The sequence below is a fragment of the Macrosteles quadrilineatus genome, unplaced genomic scaffold, assembly GCF_028750875.1.
Source record: "Macrosteles quadrilineatus isolate MER2022 unplaced genomic scaffold, UCM_ALF_1.0 Scaffold_1__1_contigs__length_201487025, whole genome shotgun sequence".
NCBI lineage: Eukaryota > Metazoa > Arthropoda > Insecta > Hemiptera > Cicadellidae > Macrosteles > Macrosteles quadrilineatus.
In genome coordinates this window covers 198,017,304-198,031,465 of record NW_026542594.1, presented here as the reverse complement: position 1 = coordinate 198,031,465, position 14,162 = coordinate 198,017,304, and the positions used below count along the sequence as shown (strand labels likewise).

The following is a 14,162-nucleotide window of genomic DNA, read 5'->3' as shown; positions in this document are numbered from 1 at the left end:
TAGAAGAACTCAGGTAACTACAACAAAGGTAAATCTAATGCGTATAATTCAAGTTCTTGAAATCTGGTATGGCAAAAGATATTTAAAATATTTAATTTACCTTGTAAAATGTATTTCCTATTTAAAACATTAGGTTTAGTGAGTGCATAGGTTTGCTACTACAGGACAGTAAAGTGTGTTTTTAGTGAAATACTAAAAGTCGAGTATGAAATAAATCAATTTGCCATAAAAGAAAATTACTTAAGATTATTATTATTTTTAAAATAACATGGAAATTTCAGATTTACCGTTTTTCTCCGGAACCATATAAAGTACGTACACTTTAATCTACTAAATCATCATTTGGGTTTCCAAGCTTTACAAAAATGTTTGAAAAACAATTCAAACATTTTATGTTCTAGGAATGAAAAAGAAAAACCAATTTTTACCGCAGCTCTCTAGAACTCCATCCTCATAGCCCAAGCATGCTGATTCGCAATTTCATTGGAATAAACGTAAGGTTTACTAAATGTTTACATCAAATATGATCAAAATCGAATTATAGTTACGAAGTTATCGGTTATCATCCTAATGGAATGAATGCATTTCAACGGATGGTGTTTTTGTTCTCTGGGGACATCAAAACGAATAAGTCAACCAGTCCCAGGTCCGGATATTACGGTAATAGCTTATCCCCTATATTGGAAAACGGAAATTTGGTAACAGTCGGAAAATATATACTTAATGGGTGCGTTCGAGCGCATCAGTTTATATTTTGAAAGCTATCTGTTCCCTCTGTGAAGAACACACACACCGCAGGAGCTTTCACCGAACTCCTGTGCATGGCTAGTCTACTAAGTCCCTTTTGTATCAACTTGATTATCTTAAAAACAGTCATACGTAAATACACTATAACACAAAAAACTAGAGTACTGTATTATACATTTTAAGTATATGTGCTACATGAGACCGTACAAATGATTATTTTACATAAAAGACATGGGTAACCCAAAACTACTTGTGTAACAAGTTACACAAAATAAAAAAAGAATAATGAAAAAAACATAAACTCTGGCTCAGTAGCCTGGGTTAGAGAGCCGGCTATTCTCTAAACAAGGCAATCTAGGCTTAGCCAGTTATCTCCCTAAACATTTTACTTATTGTTTATATTTTACCTCTCAGAGCTCTAACTCGGAATAGAGGAGACTACGATCCAGTCTTGTTATTTCGGGTGGGTTAGGAAAGGGTATTGGGAGTTATTGAGGCACAGCGCTGTATTAACCTTTTCGTAGCTCCTCCATTCCAGTCATACATCTGTGAATTTTTCCGATTCTATTTAATTAAATCTAGCACCAAAATATTGTTACAAACAAAAAACGGAACACTCTGTGCAAACGGTGTTTGAGTATAGCATATTTTTTATATGCTTGCCTTACATGAATGGACAACACAGTACCGGTACCAAACAATAATTTAATACAAACAATAATCACATCACTTTAGTCCGTTGACAAAATGCAGGCAGTTTAAGGGGAAGTTTTTCTGGGTTTCCCTACTACTTTTCTCTTAATGTATGTTACAGCTGATTAAGCGGTTAAGCTTATTGACATCTGTCTGACAAGTGACTGGCATTTTGTGAATGGACTTTGAACTGGACTCTATCTATAGCTGCAGACAAGCCTACTGAGGCGTTTGAAGCTTTGTATGAAATGTATTTTGTTTATAATCTTTTGTTGCATGAATAAATAAATAAATAATAAATACACTTATACTTTTAATGTTCATTCATTGTAGTTTTATCTCAGTTAAAAATATACTTTTTCGTCAAGTCAAGTCTAATGAATTTTCAATAGACAAAAATAAAGAAATTAAAGAATTAAATTTATAAATTAAATTAAATTGAATTAAATTTTATTAGAGTTAAATTTAAAGAACCCCCTATAACCACCAAAATTTTGTAAACGGAGTTTAATACAAAAAAGATTAGAAATAAACAGAGCATGTTCCAATACTTTGCTTTCCAAAGTCGTTCAGAGTGGCGAGTCGGTCTGTACAGCCTGTGGTTATACTGTTCCTGTGACGGCGACACAGAGCAGGTCCAAGTCGGCAACTAGTACTCTCCCTACATCTTAACAGAAGAAAGACAACATCATCAATAGTATCAGGGACATACTACCTGATACTTAGAATACTGATAAGTCACTCATAATACATGTGTCGCATATCTAACCACCGCTACTCTGATAGTAGGACCTGGGACCTAACTAATTGTACATAGTCTCTTTTAATGAATATTCTTTTCATTTTTATGGTAGCCTATAGCCTCTGGATAAAAGAATATTACAATAAAAGGTTTAAATTACCTGTATCCGTCAAGTGATCCTGGTTTGTAGTTAATTGAGTACAGCCGTTTTGTGTTGTAAAAACACATCTTCAGGTCAAATGTACATTAATTTATTCCATGGAATGGTCGTCACAAGGTTTAAAGTTCACAAAAATAACACATAGACATACACGAAATATTAAACATAAATTAGCCAAAACAAAAAATACGAAAAATGCGTAATAGACATCGGACACATACGGTGCCGGTAGAAGGTAGGTCATAGGCGTTTTTGTATTTTTTGTATTGACCAATTTATGTTTAATGTTTCAAGTATGTGTATGTGTTATTTCTGTGAACTTTAAACCTTATCACGACCATGGAATAAATCAATGTACGTTTGACCTGAAGATATGTTTTTACAACTCGAAACGGCTGTAGTCAATTAACTACAAACATGACGGATACAGGTAATTTAAAAATTTTATTGTAATATTCTTTTACATTCCCCTTTAACTCCAGGCCACAGCCATTGAAGTGGCATGTCGCAAATAGGGTTCTAATCTAACAGCTGTTTTGCTTCAAGGCAGCTGGTATTTGTGTATTTTTTTAAAACACAAAAGCTTGGTAACTGGGGCTACTAAAATGTTGACTCCACTCTAAATGCACTGTTAGAAATATATTTTGAATTCTACTTGTAACAAGAAGATTGTTCTCAAACCTCATACAGGAAACAGATAAGCTCAATATAGCAAGAACCTTAAAAAATATAAGATACCATTTAAAGTGGCTATAGCAACTAATAAAAAACTATTAATTTCTTTGTTTTAAATAGTAAATCATTTGTAAGATAGTTACCTCAAGGGACAAAAGTGTTCGAGTAGCCTGACGTGGGGCAGAATCCAGCTGCATTAAATCCCATGCTACACTTTTGATTGGCAGACACCAGCACACCACTGTGATATTCCTGAAACAAGGCACATCACGGGGTTAAAGGATTAACACAATTACAATTAATTATATACGTTTCTTGTGAAATCAACCAAGTCTAGAATTATTTATCATTTGATCTTATTTAATTGTTAGTTTATTTTTCCAATTTATAAATCAGTTTATTTATGTACAATTGCATGTTTACTGTTTTTTACTGTATTTTTATCGGGTAAATGACCAGTTGCTCGGTAGCTGTGGACGAGTGAGTGTGTATTGTGCAATGTATTAACAGTGGTTCTATATCAAAAATAGTAAAACAATGAATCCTTTACGTGATGTTGCAATGTGGCGCAGAATTAGGCAGCGTAGGATTGAGTGGAAGTACTGGATTCACCCAATTAATCAAGTTATTAATTGAGTAAAAAAACAACTTTTTTTTCTTTACCCTCCAATTGTTCAAAATCCTCTCTCAGAGCAGAGCAAACTAGTTTCCACGCATCTTTCGTTTAATTTCTGTCCTTATAATAGTTTAAAGTTGTATCCCACAGTACTGGGTTTGCTTCCCCTAATTAAATCAAATCATCATTGTCGATTATCACTTCAGTTGCTATTTTCGATCTATACGATAATTCATTTGATTCCATTTCCACTCACAACTGTCACTATTCACTCCAAAAAACAAACGCAGTATGCAAAGTGCACAGAGAGAAGGTGCAACGAGAACTAGGAATATTAAGGAGAACGCACGACATCCGACAAAAAAATTGTGGTGTGGGTGAACGCCCATTTAATCATGTACGCCATTGCGAGCACAGATTCAGTGGACAAATGCACCACGACAGAATGATGTGGTTGTTAGACTGTAGTACAGTGGGCAAGCGCTCATAAGATCCATTGGTTTACTAATTGGAATGTGCAGGCCGATATAAGGTGCGAGGCAATTGGCTTTTTTGGGGAGCGACAAAAAATTGTAAATAAAAAAATAGTGATTGTATTTGCATGCGATTGTGGTAATCTTCTGATCATCCTCGCAGTCCTGTAGGCAAAATTCCGACTATTTTCCACGGCCGTGTAGACATTATTATCGTCTTCCATTATCATGGCAATATATGAAATAATCCCGCCGTCTTGGGGAAATTATCATCGTCTACCGTGTATGAGGCAAAATTCTGATCTTTTTCTGCACTCGTGTGGACATTAATATTGTCTTGCGCGATAGCCGGGGAGGTCAAATTCTGATCACCCCTCGCAGCTGTGTAGAAATCATTATATCGTCGCCCACGGTCGTATGGACAAATGTGTGGACATAGTAATTGCCTCCCGCTACTGCGGCAAAGTGGTAATCATCTCCCACGGTCATATGGAGATCATCATCGTTTTCAGCAAATGAAGCGAAATTCTTATCTTTTTCCCGCGACCATGTGGACATTATCGATTATCAACGTCTCTCTCAACAGCGGAAAAACAGATTATATCAGTGAACTTAATTTATAAAAAAAAGATGGGCCCCCTCCTAGGCCAAGGTCCCCGCAACTGCCGTGTCCGCTGTTAGGGAAATATAGCCCTGAGTATTTATGTAGTTTAGCCTTTTGCTTTACCACTGACAAGATTCTTCTTGAACCTCATATAGAAACAGATAAGCTCAATATAGCAAGAACCTTAAAAAATATAAGATACCATTTAAAGTGGCTATGTATTTAGCAACTATTAATTTCTTTGTTTTAAGTAGTAAATCATTTGTAAGATAGTTACCTTAAGGGACAAAACTGTTCAAGGAGCCTGACGTGGGGCAGAATATACAGCTGTGTTAAATCCCATGCTATGCTTTTGGTACGATTGGCAGACAGCAGCACACCACGGTGATATTCCTGCAACAAGGCACATCAAGGGGTTAAAAGGATTAACACAATTATGATTAAATATACCTATAAGTTTCTTGTAAAATCAACCAAGTCTAGAATTTAATTTATTATATCTTTGATTTATATAGGATTTACTGATTATTCTGGACAAACGCCAGTACTCAGTTAGGTAATCTAAATCTATCATGAGATCTATTTTATTTGTTAGTTTATTTTTCCAAATTATACATCGATTTATCAACATATATGTTTACTGTTTAATTAGTAATGCTGATCTGTAAATCCATTGTGTATCTTCATAGACTAAAACAATTAAATATAAACTGTCAGCCGAGCTGCGGTTACCATAGGTTATGGCACACACCACTGGGAGCGCTGTGTAGTTACGTTTACATAGCATGTACGTCGTAACGTAAATCCATTGAGTATCGTATTCTTATCAATTTAACCATTTAGTTATTAGATATGTAAAAAACTACCTGCAAATGATAAAAAGACAGCTGATATTAACAGCTTCTCGAAGCGGGAAGTTCATACTTGGAAGTAGTTGAATTACTTGCTGTGAGATTTTCTCAGGAAAGTTCACCCGCTACAATCGGAGAGATCTGAAACAGGATCAACAAACTATTAAAAGTAATCCTATCTTGGCCAAAACTTACTTCTATTTACCTGAAATTCTTCATTTAGTGGCATTTGACTTTAGTGGGTTGGAATACGTTCAAGGATACTTTGGATAAAGAACACCCGTGGTAGGGAGAAGAGGCCCAGACACAATTATTTTTATCTAACTCTTCTCTCTACACACAAGCGCTCCCTCGGCCATGTTCAGGTGAAGGGCCTCCTGTTTATACAACAATATTACCGTACTGTGGTAGGGCCATAACACAAGCTTGAGGTGTCAATTACTAATCAGAAACTGTTTTCAAAACTCCAAAAAAATTTTGAATTTTATCAAATATATCTTACGATATGAGTTTTGAAATAATTTGAGGGCCGAAGCCCATTTATCCCTCCTTGCCACCCCTGGTAAGAATCTTAGAAGTTTAATAATGCAAAACCTTACATAGGAATCTAGTTTTTGGTCGATTGATGTCCCCCTCTGCTGCAGGCGTAAATGATTCCCTATTTACTGGCTTTGCCTAAGTAGATAAGAGTTATATAATGGCTTTTCATGGTTAAACTTCTTAAACTTTTACCAGGCTACTCAAAATTACTTAAAAAATAACTTAATACAAAATATATGTATATCCTACAATTATTCCTTAACTTAAAGAAGGCGTATTAATAACACCTATTTAAAGGAAAAAATATCTAATAATAAAAATATATTTACAGTATGCAACATTTGAGGAATCAATAAAATTGTAATTTACGAAAAACTACACAACTTACCACGTTTTTTAATTTGTGATTTCCTTAATCTTCTTCTTCTTTTTCTGGTTCTTTTAACTAATATTAACAATCAACTCAAACTATCCAACTTTATGACTCATATCTGAAATCGCGTCAAATCAACGTTCATCACTATGTCCGTGCAACAATATCAGATGATTTGAAACTGGACATTAAACTTTTACCAGGCTAGTGAAAAATGACTTAATAAATAACTTAATACAAAATATATGTATATCCTACAATTATTCCCTAACTAAAGGAGGCATATTAATAACACCTAGTTAAAGGAAAAAATATCTAATAATAAAAATATATGTACAGTAAGCAACATTTGAGAAATCAATAAAATTGGAATTTACAAAAAACTACACAACTTACCACTGTCTTATTTGTGATTTCCTTAATCTTCTTCTTCTTTTTCTGGTTCTTTTAACTAATATTAACAATCAACTCAAACTATCCAACTTTATGACTCATATCTGCAATCGCGTCAAATCAACGTTCATCACTATGTCCGTGCAACAATATCAGACGATTTGAAACTGGACATTAAACTTTTACCAGGCTACTGAAAAATGACTCGGTAATAAATAACTTAATACAAAATATACGTATATCCTTCAATTATTCCTTAACTTAAAGAAGGCGTATTAATAACACCTATTTAAAGGAAAAAATATCTAATAATAAAAATATATGTACAGTATGCAACATTTGAGGAATCAATAAAATTGTAATTTTCGAAAAACTACACAACTTACCTCGTTTTTTTATTTGTGATTTCCTTAATCTTCTTCTTCTTTTTCTGGTTCTTTTAACTAATATTAACAATCAACTCAAACTATCCAACTTTATGACTCATATCTGAAATCGCGTCAAATCAACGTTCATCACTATGTCCGTGCAACAATATCAGATGATTTGAAACTGGACATTAAACTTTTACCAGGCTACTGAAAAATGACTCGGTAATAAATAACTTAATACAAAATATACGTATATCCTTCAATTATTCCCTAACTTAAAGAAGGCGTATTAATAACACCTAGTTAAAGGAAAAAATTGGAATTTACAAAAAACTACACAACTTACCACTTTTTTATTTGTGATTTCCTTAATCTTCTTCTTCTTCTTCTGGTTCTTATAACTAATATTAACAATCAACTCAAACTATCCAACTTTATGACTCATATCTGAAATCGCGTCAAATCAACGTTCATCACTATGTCCGTACAACAATATCAGATGATTTAAAACTGGACATTAAACTTTTACCAGGCTACTGAAAAATGACTTAATAAATAACTTAATACAAAATATATGTATATCTTTCAATTATTCCAGGCGTATTAATAAAACCTATTTAAAGGAAAAAGTATCTAATAATAAAAATATATGTACAGTATGCAACATTTGAGGAATCAATAAAATTGTAATTTACGAAAAACAACACAACTTACCTCATTTTTTTATTTGTGATTTCCTTAATCTTCTTCTTCTTTTTCTGGAACTTTTAACTAATATTAACAATCAACTCAAACTATCCAACTTTATGACTCATACCTGAAATCGCGTCAAATCAACGTTCATCACTATGTCCGTGCAACAATATCAGATGATTTGAAACTGGACATTAAACTTTTACCAGGCTACTGAAAAATGACTTAATAAATAACTTAATACAAAATATATGTATATCCTATAATTATTCCCTAACTTAAAGAAGGCATATTAATAACACCTAGTTAAAGGAAAAAATATATGTACAGTATGCAACATTTGAGGAAAAAATTGGAATTTACAAAAAACTACACAACTTACCACTTTTTTATTTGTGATTTCCTTAATCTTCTTCTTCTGGTTCTTTTAACTAATATTAACAATCAACTCAAACTATCCAACTTTATGACTCATATCTGAAATCGCGTCAAATCAACGTTCATCACTCACTATGTCCGTGCAACAATATCAGATGATTTAAAACTTGACATTAAACTTTTACCAGGCTACTGAAAAATGACTTAATAAATAACTTAATACAAAATATATGTATATCTTTCAATTATTCCTTAACTTAAAGAAGGCGTATTAATAACACCTATTTAAAGGAAAAAATATCTAATAATAAAAATATATGTACAGTATGCAACATTTGAGGAATCAATAAAATTGTAATTTACGAAAAACTACACAACTTACCTCGTTTTTTTATTTGTGATTTCCTTAATCTTCTTCTTCTGGTTCTTTTAACTAATATTAACAATCAACTCAAACTATCCAACTTTATGACTCATATCTGAAATCGCGTCAAATCAACGTTCATCACTATGTCCGTGCAACAATATCAGATGATTTGAAACTGGACATTAAACTTTTACCAGGCTACTGAAAAATGACTTAATAAATAACTTAATACAAAATATATGTATATCCTACAATTATTCCCTAACTAAAGGAGGCATATTAATAACACCTAGTTAAAGGAAAAAATATCTAATAATAAAAATATATGTAGGCCTACAGTATGCAACATTTGAGAAATCAATAAAATTGGAATTTACAAAAAAATACTTAACTTTTTTATTTGTGATTTCCTTAATCTTCTTCTTCTTCTTCTGGTTCTTATAACTAATATTAACAATCAACTCAAACTATCCAACTTTATGACTCATATCTGAAATCGCGTCAAATCAACGTTCATCACTATGTCCGTGCAACAATATCAGACGATTTGAAACTGGACATTAAACTTTTACCAGGCTACTGAAACATGACTCGGTAATAAATAACTTAATACAAAATATACGTATATCCTTCAATTATTCCTTAACTTAAAGAAGGCGTATTAATAACACCTATTTAAAGGAAAAAATATCTAATAATAAAAATATATGTACAGTATGCAACATTTGAGGAATCAATAAAATTGTAATTTACGAAAAACTACACAACTTACCACTTTTTTATTTGTGATTTCCTTAATCTTCTTCTTCTGGTTCTTTTAACTAATATTAACAATCAACTCAAACTATCCAACTTTATGACTCATATCTGAAATCGCGTCAAATCAACGTTCATCACTATGTCCGTGCAACAATATCAGATGATTTAAAACTGGACATTAAACTTTTACCAGGCTACTGAAAAATGACTTAATAAATAACTTAATACAAAATATATGTATATCCTACAATTATTCCCTAACTTAAAGAAGGCGTATTAATAACACCTAGTTAAAGGAAAAAATATATGTACAGTATGCAACATTTGAGGAAAAAATTGGAATTTACAAAAAACTACACAACTTACCACTTTTTTATTTGTGATTTCCTTAATCTTCTTCTTCTTCTTCTGGTTCTTATAACTAATATTAACAATCAACTCAAACTATCCAACTTTATGACTCATATCTAAAATCGCGTCAAATCAACGTTCATCACTATGTCCGTGCAACAATATCAGATGATTTGAAACTGGACATTAAACTTTTACCAGGCTACTGAAAAATGACTCGGTAATAAATAACTTAATACAAAATATACGTATATCCTTCAATTATTCCTTAACTTAAAGAAGGCGTATTAATAACACCTATTTAAAGGAAAAAATATCTAATAATAAAAATATATGTACAGTATGCAACATTTGAGGAATCAATAAAATTGTAATTTACGAAAAACTACACAACTTACCACGTTTTTTTATTTGTGATTTCCTTAATCTTCTTCTTCTTCTTCTGGTTCTTATAACTAATATTAACAATCAACTCAAACTATCCAACTTTATGACTCATATCTGAAATCGCGTCAAATCAATGTTCATCACTATGTCCGTACAACAATATCAGACGATTTGAAACTGGACATTAAACTTTTACCAGGCTACTGAAAAATGACTCGGTAATAAATAACTTAATACAAAATATACGTATATCCTTCAATTATTCCTTAACTTAAAGAAAGCGTATTAATAACACCTATTTAAAGGAAAAAATATCTAATAATAAAAATATATGTACAGTATGCATCATTTGAGGAATCAATAAAATTGTAATTTACAAAAACTACACAACTTACCACTTTTTTATTTGTGATTTCCTTAATCTTCTTCTTCTGGTTCTTTTAACTAATATTAACAATCAACTCAAACTATCCAACTTTATGACTCATACCTGAAATCGCGTCAAATCAACGTTCATCACTATGTCCGTGCAACAATATCAGATGATTTGAAACTGGACATTAAACTTTTACCAGGCTACTGAAAAATGACTTAATAAATAACTTAATACAAAATATATGTATATCCTATAATTATTCCCTAACTTAAAGAAGGCATATTAATAACACCTAGTTAAAGGAAAAAAAATATGTACAGTATGCAACATTTGAGGAAAAAATTGGAATTTACAAAAAACTACACAACTTACCACTTTTTTATTTGTGATTTCCTTAATCTTCTTCTTCTGGTTCTTTTAACTAATATTAACAATCAACTCAAACTATCCAACTTTATGACTCATATCTGAAATCGCGTCAAATCAACGTTCATCACTATGTCCGTGCAACAATATCAGATGATTTAAAACTGGACATTAAACTTTTACCAGGCTACTGAAAAATGACTTAATAAATAACTTAATACAAAATATATGTATATCTTTCAATTATTCCTTAACTTAAAGAAGGCGTATTAATAACACCTATTTAAAGGAAAAAATATCTAATAATAAAAATATATGTACAGTATGCAACATTTGAGGAATCAATAAAATTGTAATTTACGAAAAACTACACAACTTACCACTTTTTTATTTGTGATTTCCTTAATCTTCTTCTTCTGGTTCTTTTAACTAATATTAACAATCAACTCAAACTATCCAACTTTATGACTCATATCTGAAATCGCGTCAAATCAACGTTCATCACTATGTCCGTGCAACAATATCAGATGATTTAAAACTGGACATTAAACTTTTACCAGGCTACTGAAAAATGACTTAATAAATAACTTAATACAAAATATATGTATATCTTTCAATTATTCCTTAACTTAAAGAAGGCGTATTAATAACACCTATTTAAAGGAAAAAATATCTAATAATAAAAATATATGTACAGTATGCAACATTTGAGGAATCAATAAAATTGTAATTTACGAAAAACTACACAACTTACCTCGTTTTTTTATTTGTGATTTCCTTAATCTTCTTCTTCTGGTTCTTTTAACTAATATTAACAATCAACTCAAACTATCCAACTTTATGACTCATATCTGAAATCGCGTCAAATCAACGTTCATCACTATGTCCGTGCAACAATATCAGATGATTTGAAACTGGACATTAAACTTTTACCAGGCTACTGAAAAATGACTTAATAAATAACTTAATACAAAATATATGTATATCCTACAATTATTCCCTAACTAAAGGAGGCATATTAATAACACCTAGTTAAAGGAAAAAATATCTAATAATAAAAATATATGTAGGCCTACAGTATGCAACATTTGAGAAATCAATAAAATTGGAATTTACAAAAAAATACTTAACTTTTTTATTTGTGATTTCCTTAATCTTCTTCTTCTTCTTCTGGTTCTTATAACTAATATTAACAATCAACTCAAACTATCCAACTTTATGACTCATATCTGAAATCGCGTCAAATCAACGTTCATCACTATGTCCGTGCAACAATATCAGACGATTTGAAACTGGACATTAAACTTTTACCAGGCTACTGAAACATGACTCGGTAATAAATAACTTAATACAAAATATACGTATATCCTTCAATTATTCCTTAACTTAAAGAAGGCGTATTAATAACACCTATTTAAAGGAAAAAATATCTAATAATAAAAATATATGTACAGTATGCAACATTTGAGGAATCAATAAAATTGTAATTTACGAAAAACTACACAACTTACCACTTTTTTATTTGTGATTTCCTTAATCTTCTTCTTCTGGTTCTTTTAACTAATATTAACAATCAACTCAAACTATCCAACTTTATGACTCATATCTGAAATCGCGTCAAATCAACGTTCATCACTATGTCCGTGCAACAATATCAGATGATTTAAAACTGGACATTAAACTTTTACCAGGCTACTGAAAAATGACTTAATAAATAACTTAATACAAAATATATGTATATCCTACAATTATTCCCTAACTTAAAGAAGGCGTATTAATAACACCTAGTTAAAGGAAAAAATATATGTACAGTATGCAACATTTGAGGAAAAAATTGGAATTTACAAAAAACTACACAACTTACCACTTTTTTATTTGTGATTTCCTTAATCTTCTTCTTCTTCTTCTGGTTCTTATAACTAATATTAACAATCAACTCAAACTATCCAACTTTATGACTCATATCTGAAATCGCGTCAAATCAACGTTCATCACTATGTCCGTGCAACAATATCAGACGATTTGAAACTGGACATTAAACTTTTACCAGGCTACTGAAAAATGACTCGGTAATAAATAACTTAATACAAAATATACGTATATCCTTCAATTATTCCTTAACTTAAAGAAGGCGTATTAATAACACCTATTTAAAGGAAAAAATATCTAATAATAAAAATATATGTACAGTATGCAACATTTGAGGAATCAATAAAATTGTAATTTACGAAAAACTACACAACTTACCACGTTTTTTTATTTGTGATTTCCTTAATCTTCTTCTTCTTCTTCTGGTTCTTATAACTAATATTAACAATCAACTCAAACTATCCAACTTTATGACTCATATCTGAAATCGCGTCAAATCAATGTTCATCACTATGTCCGTACAACAATATCAGACGATTTGAAACTGGACATTAAACTTTTACCAGGCTACTGAAAAATGACTCGGTAATAAATAACTTAATACAAAATATACGTATATCCTTCAATTATTCCTTAACTTAAAGAAGGTGTATTAATAACACCTAATTAAAGGAAAAAATATCTAATAATAAAAATATATGTACAGTATGCAACATTTGAGGAATCAATAAAATTGTAATTTACGAAAAACTACACAACTTACCACTTTTTTATTTGTGATTTCCTTAATCTTCTTCTTCTGGTTCTTTTAACTAATATTAACAATCAACTCAAACTATCCAACTTTATGACTCATACCTGAAATCGCGTCAAATCAACGTTCATCACTATGTCCGTGCAACAATATCAGATGATTTGAAACTGGACATTAAACTTTTATCAGGCTACTGAAAAATGACTTAATAAATAACTTAATACAAAATATATGTATATCCTATAATTATTCCCTAACTTAAAGAAGGCATATTAATAACACCTAGTTAAAGGAAAAAAAATATGTACAGTATGCAACATTTGAGGAAAAAATTGGAATTTACAAAAAACTACACAACTTACCACTTTTTTATTTGTGATTTCCTTAATCTTCTTCTTCTTCTTCTGGTTCTTATAACTAATATTAACAATCAACTCAAACTATCCAACTTTATGACTCATACCTGAAATCGCGCAAAATCAACGTTCATCACTATGTCCGTGCAACAATATCAGATGATTTGAAACTGGACATTAAACTTGTACCAGGCTACTGAAAAATGACTTAATAAATAACTTAATACAAAATATATGTATATCCTATAATTATTCCCTAACTTAAAGA

The 14,162-nt window shown here is 31.1% G+C and overlaps 2 long non-coding RNA genes across 7 annotated transcripts in view; one reads left to right on the top strand and one right to left on the bottom strand.

Moving 5' to 3' along the window:
• LOC128993952 (uncharacterized) overlaps positions 1 to 14,162 on the top strand; it is a 61,169-nt gene that overhangs the window by 19,948 nt on the left and 27,059 nt on the right. The gene's annotated exons all lie outside the window — the stretch shown is intronic.
• On the bottom strand, positions 3,199 to 5,669 carry LOC128993972 (uncharacterized). Its single transcript, XR_008490859.1, has 3 exons — positions 5,577 to 5,669; positions 4,988 to 5,103; positions 3,199 to 3,269 (listed from the first exon to the last, which is right to left on the bottom strand). It is a non-coding gene; the product is annotated as an uncharacterized LOC128993972 (long non-coding RNA).